The 6,867-nt window shown below is 42.1% G+C and overlaps 1 protein-coding gene across 1 annotated transcript in view; it reads right to left on the reverse strand.

Moving 5' to 3' along the window:
- PLPPR1 (phospholipid phosphatase related 1) overlaps positions 1-6,456 on the reverse strand; it is a 626,458-nt gene extending 620,002 nt beyond the window's left edge. Inside the window, exon 1 of the mRNA XM_064375977.1 lies at positions 6,433-6,456. The gene's annotated coding sequence lies outside the window, so the exon portion shown is untranslated. The remainder of the gene's footprint in view (positions 1-6,432) is intronic.
- Positions 6,457-6,867: the final 411 nt, after the last annotated feature.

The following is a 6,867-nucleotide window of genomic DNA, read 5'->3' on the forward strand; positions in this document are numbered from 1 at the left end:
CTTGAACTTAGAGAATCTCAAGGATGTTTCCCCATCTTAAAAAAAAAAATCCACAATGTTTTGACACAAGGTATCAACCATTAATGCTCCCTCTTTCCCTCGCTACTTGGATGTCTCAGCTTGAGCTGCATTTTGAAAATGAAGAAAGAGATAAAGGCAGCCTAGCAGGAGCAAGGAAAGGCGTGTGTTAAGATACGACACTGGGCAGTGTCACTCCACATTCTGGAACTGCAAGCAGTTGGGCCTGACTACAGAGAAGGGCGTAGGAAGTGAGGTAAGCGGAACAGAAAAACTGAGGCAAATACTGAAAGGACTTGTGATTTAACTGAAGGCCCTGAACTTTGTCCTGAAAGCTGGAGACAGATGGGAGAGCAGGAAGGGGCATTGAGGGCTTTTAACCTGTTAAATTTCTGTTTTAAGGTCATCATTTTGAAGGCTGCATGGAGGATGGGCAAATATCTTCCCCACCAGCAAAAAGTACTTTCCACAGCAGTAAAATGATGGGCATAGATCGAAGGTTCTCAATACTGCTTGCATATAAGTATCACATAAGACCGGGCATGATGGCTCACACCTGTAATCCCAGCACTTTAGGAGGCCAAGGCAGGCAGATCACCTGAGGTCAGGAGTCCAAGACCAGCCTGAACATGGAGAAACCCCATCTCTACTAAAAATACAAAATTAGCTGGGAGTGGTGGTGCATGCCTAGAATCCCAGAAACTCAGGAGACTGAGGCAAGAGGATCGCTTGAACCTGGGAGGCAGAGGTTGCAGTGAGCCGAGATCGCACCATTGCACTCCAGCCTGGGTAACAAGAGCAAAACTCCATCTCAAAAAAAAAAGAATCACATGAGAAGCTTGTAACAATGCTGATAACCTAGCCTCATACCAAGAGATTTTTATTTAATTGGGTGAGGAGTATGGGGGGCAGAAGGGGCAGGTAGGGGTGCTTATTAAAGTGTGAGACTCTCAAAGACTCTTCTTGTTCTGAAATTCTATCAACTACGTCAAGGGAGGTCCCCATCATTCACATTGAAGAATGGTGAAGAACCATTTCCTTTGCATCTTCAAACCCCAAAATCTGAAGCAAGGTTTAGAAAGATGTCCCAACAGCTTATGTCACTCTTCTTTAAATTGCTGTTTTTCTTGATCATATCTAGTTTCTCCCTGAAAAAGCATAGAATTATTTCATAGTATGATCTCCAACTCCTATTTTAGAATTCTACACTGTCAAATCATTTTGATGTGAAAAAATACCAGCATCTCCTAAATAAATGGAAAACAAATATAAAATAAACAAAACCAATTCGCAACCGATAAAGGATTGTTTTAAATCAGTAAATGGGCATATATATCAATCCTTAGTCTGTGTAACATTTTCCAGAGTGAGTCATCCCAGGCTTGTGGGTGAGCAGGCTCCCTGCTCATTTTCTGCCTCTGTCTTCTAGTCGGAATCTGAGGGTGTTAACTTTCTTGCTTGTTTTTTTAAAGCTAATATTTATTGGGTAATTCACATAGGCCAGGCATTGTGCCAAGGGCTTTACAAATAAGTATCTATCACCATTGTATTAATAAGCAAACTCAAGAGAGGACAAATAACGCAAGGACACTTAGCTAGTAAGAAGCAGTGCTGGAATCTGAATCTGCAATCATGCCCCCTAAGACCATGGGCTTCATTCACCGTGACCCTATACTCTTTCACCCCTCCTTCACAGCTCTCTAATTTTATCTTGTCTCCTACCCTAACCTGTGGAGCCAGATTCCACTCTGAGTTCATTGAAGGTACATGCAGAGGTAGATTAAGGGTACACACATCCCTGAGACCATTTGGTCCCCGCTGTTGGGTGATCCGTAAGTTTGCTGTCAATAGGGCGCCCTCTGCCGTTTAAACAATGTAGATGTGTGTTAAGAATAGAGGACCATGAAGATTCACTTCTTATGAAGAAACCAGTTCTTGAGATCAATATATCCCTTAAAAACAAACAACTGTACCTCCCCATCATAAAGAAAACACTCCTGCTCCACAGATCAACCCAAAAATGGCTTCAACCCAAAAAAGCCGGAGGCATTAATCTCATTTTTCAAGATGGATTATATCCAAATTCAAGCCATGGAATCATTATGGTGGTCCTGAAGTCAGTCTCCCCACCTGCTGTTAGATGTTATGTTCCTGTGTTTGCACTGTTCACCCTGAACTGATGCCTTAGTCTTTATAACCACTGAAAGTGTGATTATGAGAATAGGGAATGCCTCCTACCTTGGGCATCATAATGATTCTGAACTTGCTGCTAAGAGTGCACAGCCCTGGATGCTTGCTTTCTTTACCCAGAAATTATAAAACATTTAGGGACTCCTGGGGCACGTTAATCATAAAATATTCAGCAACATCTGTGGCATATTATTTACTGACATACTGGACCCAGAAAATATGGCGCCTGTATCGCATCACGTGGACTGTTACAGCGTGACTGGAGGCACTATATTATGGTCCTTTGCTTCCAGGCTACCGCTCTCTCTCTCTCTCTCATGTGGTATTTCTCCCCAGCATGTCGTAGGCATGGGGGTACCAGCACAAGCTTAAGAATAGGTTTGTGCTCAGGGTCTCCTGGAGAAAGTAATTTCTAACAAAGGCAGCCTGGTCATTCTGGGATGGGGTTGTATCCATCTCCTCCAGAACTGCACAGGTGAGTCACAGAGGCAAGGGAAGAACAGACAAGGTCACAGCTGAGGCAGGAATTGTCTGGAGGATTGTGAGAGCACCTCCTCCCTCCCTGGATTCTGTGCATGCAATCAACACAAACGTACACACACATACACACACACGCACAGACATGCATACACAGAAGTTTCCAGCTGCTTTGCCCCAGAAACTGACAGAATTCCTAGAAGGAATAGCAGACCAAAAATCAGAACACACAAGTTCTTTTAGGCAGTCAGACAATAAATAATCAACACCTTCTCTGCCAGGCTGTGCACCAAGCTCAGCCACCATATGATTCTAGTGCTCTGTGATCCTCTGTGTTCTTATACAGAGTGGGCTTCGGGGTGGAGGAGACAAGAAAGTCACTTGGAGAGCTGTTGAGAACTACACACCCTCCTGGCACTGAATTCTGGCAAACAACTGCCCTCTGCAGCCCAAGCTCATCCCACTCCCAATTGCACCCTTATTTTGAAAAAGTCCCTCACTGGATATAGCTCCACCCCTTCAAGAACTGTAAGCTTAGATCCTTTACGCCAGATATCCTGGCTATTTTATTAATAACACTCACTTTGACTCTCCAAAGTACCTCAGGTTGGGATATAAATTAGCTAGTCATTCAATATAAAAACTCTTCTAGATATAGTGTGACTTTAACACACCCTCGCAAAGATGCCAGGGCTTCAGAATCTTCCCTCTTCCCCCAAAGAAATCTCCCCAACTATTTTGAGATTCCCAATTGGGATGTCTCATAAATGTCTCAGCCTTCACGTGGCAGCTTCCATTCTTCCTCCCTCCTGCTCTGCTTCCCCCAGAGTCTTCTAGAAAAGCTACAGGAATGTGAAGACCCCTTGCCACAGCCTCTGCCTCTCCCACCACTAAGGGTGCCACCCATGGAGGCCTCCTCCAAGGCCTGACATAATAGCACCTTCACTGCCCCCAGTTCGACATATTGAAGGGGGAGAGTCCCACATACCTCCTGTGCCGTGCTCAGGAAGGAGGTCTAGGAAGCAAAGCCCACTCAGATCCCCAGCAACTCCCAGGGGTCATTCTTGCATAATATCTAGTCTCACTGCTGATTTCTCCTTTTACAGAGACCACAAAATCATGACCTCTTAGCCAGACCTAAATTGCTGGTGTGTTTTTGGTTTTGCTTTTTACGCTGAGCCAATGTTTTAGAATTTGATTTTACATAAAATCAATGATGTGCTAAAGAACCACTCACAAGAGCCAAGGGTTAAATTTTCAAGAATTTTGTGAGTGGCTGTTTTACTTAACTGCCATTAAAACTTAAGTTATATATACATACATCTAAATAAATTCTACGAAAAGCAAAGGCAACAATTAGTTTGTAGTGATAGTTGTGCAACTTGGTAAATATACTAAAATTTTTAGAATACAAAGGGTGAATTTTATGGTATAGAAATTACATCTCAGTAAAGCTGGGTTTCTTTGTTTGAGACAGGTTCGCTCTCTGTCACCCAGATTGGAGTGCAGTGGCACAATCATAGCTCACTGCAACCTTAACCTCCCAGCTCAATCGATCTTCCCACCTCAGCCTCCAGAGTAGCTGGGACTTACAGGTGCTGGGATAACAGGCATGAGCCACCATGCCCATCTTAAAGCTATTCAAAAATAAAATTTTGTAAAGGTAACAAATACTCAAAATTCATCCCTTGCTAATTATTTTATTACAATTTACTGTGACCTATGTTCTTGTGGTAATTTATATCTATTGCATACGTAGAGTGAAAATGCTATCTAATGGAATGCCATTGCCTGTCTCTTATGATTCCACATAACATCCTTTGGTGGCTTGAACTAAGTAAAGATGAGGATATTGACACCACAGAAATAGGCAAACATTATAAATAAGGACTTGATTCATTGTTTTTTGATTGTCTAGACTTAAGAAAGTAGTGGAGAAAATCCTAATAATGCAGATTAAACTTAAAACTGTGTTATGCCTGTAGTCTTTACATGGTGAATAGCACAAAAAATTGACAAAATGTTCTTCCAGTATCTAAAAACTACCATCCATTTCAGAAAAGAAGTCACTCACATCCCTGCTAAACAAGTATAGTTATAATATGAACGTTGGTTGATACTTTCATGAACCATAACAAAACAACAAAAGTGAAACAACAAAGATATGTTAGAACTTCCCTAATAATCAAGCTTTTATTCATAGTCTGGTTATGTGACCCTATTGTTGGCGGTAGAATTATAAAATTCTGACATACTGGACCCAGAAATAGATTTAGGGTCCAGAAATTCTGACATACTGGACCCTGATAATAGATTTAGTAAGAAATAGCAAGTTATATGATATTTTAAATTTGATGAGTATTTGCAAACTGTATGCTACTATGCATTCTAAAAGTAAAATTTATAGTACATATTGTATATTATGTACACACACACACACACACACACACACACATTGTTACTGAACACTTACCAGCACACCATTGTCTAAAGTCCTGATTTCAAGGCACCTCCTGAAAACTTGAATCTGATATTATTGCCTATCTGCCCACCTAGTAGCTGAAGTTGAGGATCACCTTATCCTTAACCTCATTAGATAGGTAAGATGGCTTATCCCCCTTTAGACAGGCATTCACTCTCTCTAGTTCATGCACAGTGCCCACCTCTGCCTACTGTTTTGCACTCTGCTTCTTACGTTTTTATTATCTTCCTGACTCTTGCAGGTTTCTGAGTTTAAACCCCTTCTCATAGGCTCTTTCCTTGAGATTCAGACACAAGTCTTTAAAATGCTGATCAGAGCACTGAAAACTGAAACAGACACAATACTGACCTCCTATGGTAGACTGACTCATGGCCCCCGCAGATGTCCACATCCTAATCCCCAGAACCTGTTACCTTACATGGTTAAAAGGATTTTGCAACTGTGATTAAGCTAAGGACTTTAACATGGGGAGATTACCCTAGATTATCCAGGTGAGTTCTGTGTAATCACAAAGATCCTTATAGGAGGCAAGTGAGAGGATCAGAGTCAGGAGAGGGAGGTGTAGAGACAGAAGCAGTGGCTGAAGTGAGGTGCTTTGAAGATCAAGAAGGCACCATGATGCAAGGAACACAGTTGGCCTCCAGAAACAGAGCAGTGCAAAGAAACACTCTCCTCTTGAGCCTCTGGAAGGAAGGCAGCCTTCCTGATACTTTGATTTTAGCCCCATAAGACTCATTTCAGACTTCTGACCTCCACAACTGTAAGATCATAAATGTGTGTTAAGCCATGACGTCTGTGATAATATGTGACAGCAACCACAGGAAATTACTATACTTTATATTCCCTTCCCTAACATGTATATTCCCTCTGCCCAAACTCTCTTCTGTCTTTCGAATCAGCCATGTCCCCACCTAAAGTTCTGTAACCAGGCTCTTCAGACCAAGAACTGTGTTTTTGCTTAAAATATTAACTTCAGTTCTATGACAGGGGATCAAGCAAGAGCAAGCAGGGAATCCACATTTTGCAGGGGACTCCCATCCCTCTGTCTGTTACATCTGGTACTCCTCAACATTCTTTGTTCCCCCTCGGAGTGAAAGGGGTAGTGGTGTAACCACAGCAGCCTGTGGTTAAATAAACCAGACTTCCTTCCAACTTGTCAGTGCCTCAACCTGCCTCTGAATATCCCACTTCCAACTCTTTTTGTCCCCTCAGTTTTCTTTCTCTGCCTCCCCTCCTACTTTGACTTTCTAGGCCAACTGACTCACCCATCTGATCTTTTGACTCTTGATCTTCTCGCTTTGTTTTCTCTAAACTCCATCTAGCATGCTCCTTCCTGCTGTGGTGTTTCCACGAACTGGTAACTCAGAAGTAAAACTCCCCTTGTTCCAAGCCTGGAACCCCTCCCCATTTCGTGGAAACTGATCTTAATCCCTGGCACCTTCTCAGCTCAGCTGGAAAGAATTCAAGGACTTACAGATGATGATAATTAAGTGTTCTTGGAATATATCCTCTTTATTCACAGAAGTATTTGAGAATTCAAATTCCTATCATATTCTCCTATGATAATATTTTAAATCACAGTGGACCGGCTCAGTCCATTAAACACATCACTTACATCATTTGCCTGTAAAGTAAACAAGGTACAGAATTCCCCTGCCTTCAAAGTCACAAAGTAAAGAGAAAGAGATTGTTGAGCTCCA

Source organism: Aotus nancymaae, unplaced genomic scaffold (genome assembly GCF_030222135.1).
Source record: "Aotus nancymaae isolate 86718 unplaced genomic scaffold, 86718_ANA_hifiasm-v0.15.2.pri h1tg000003l, whole genome shotgun sequence".
NCBI classification, from domain to species: domain Eukaryota; kingdom Metazoa; phylum Chordata; class Mammalia; order Primates; family Aotidae; genus Aotus; species Aotus nancymaae.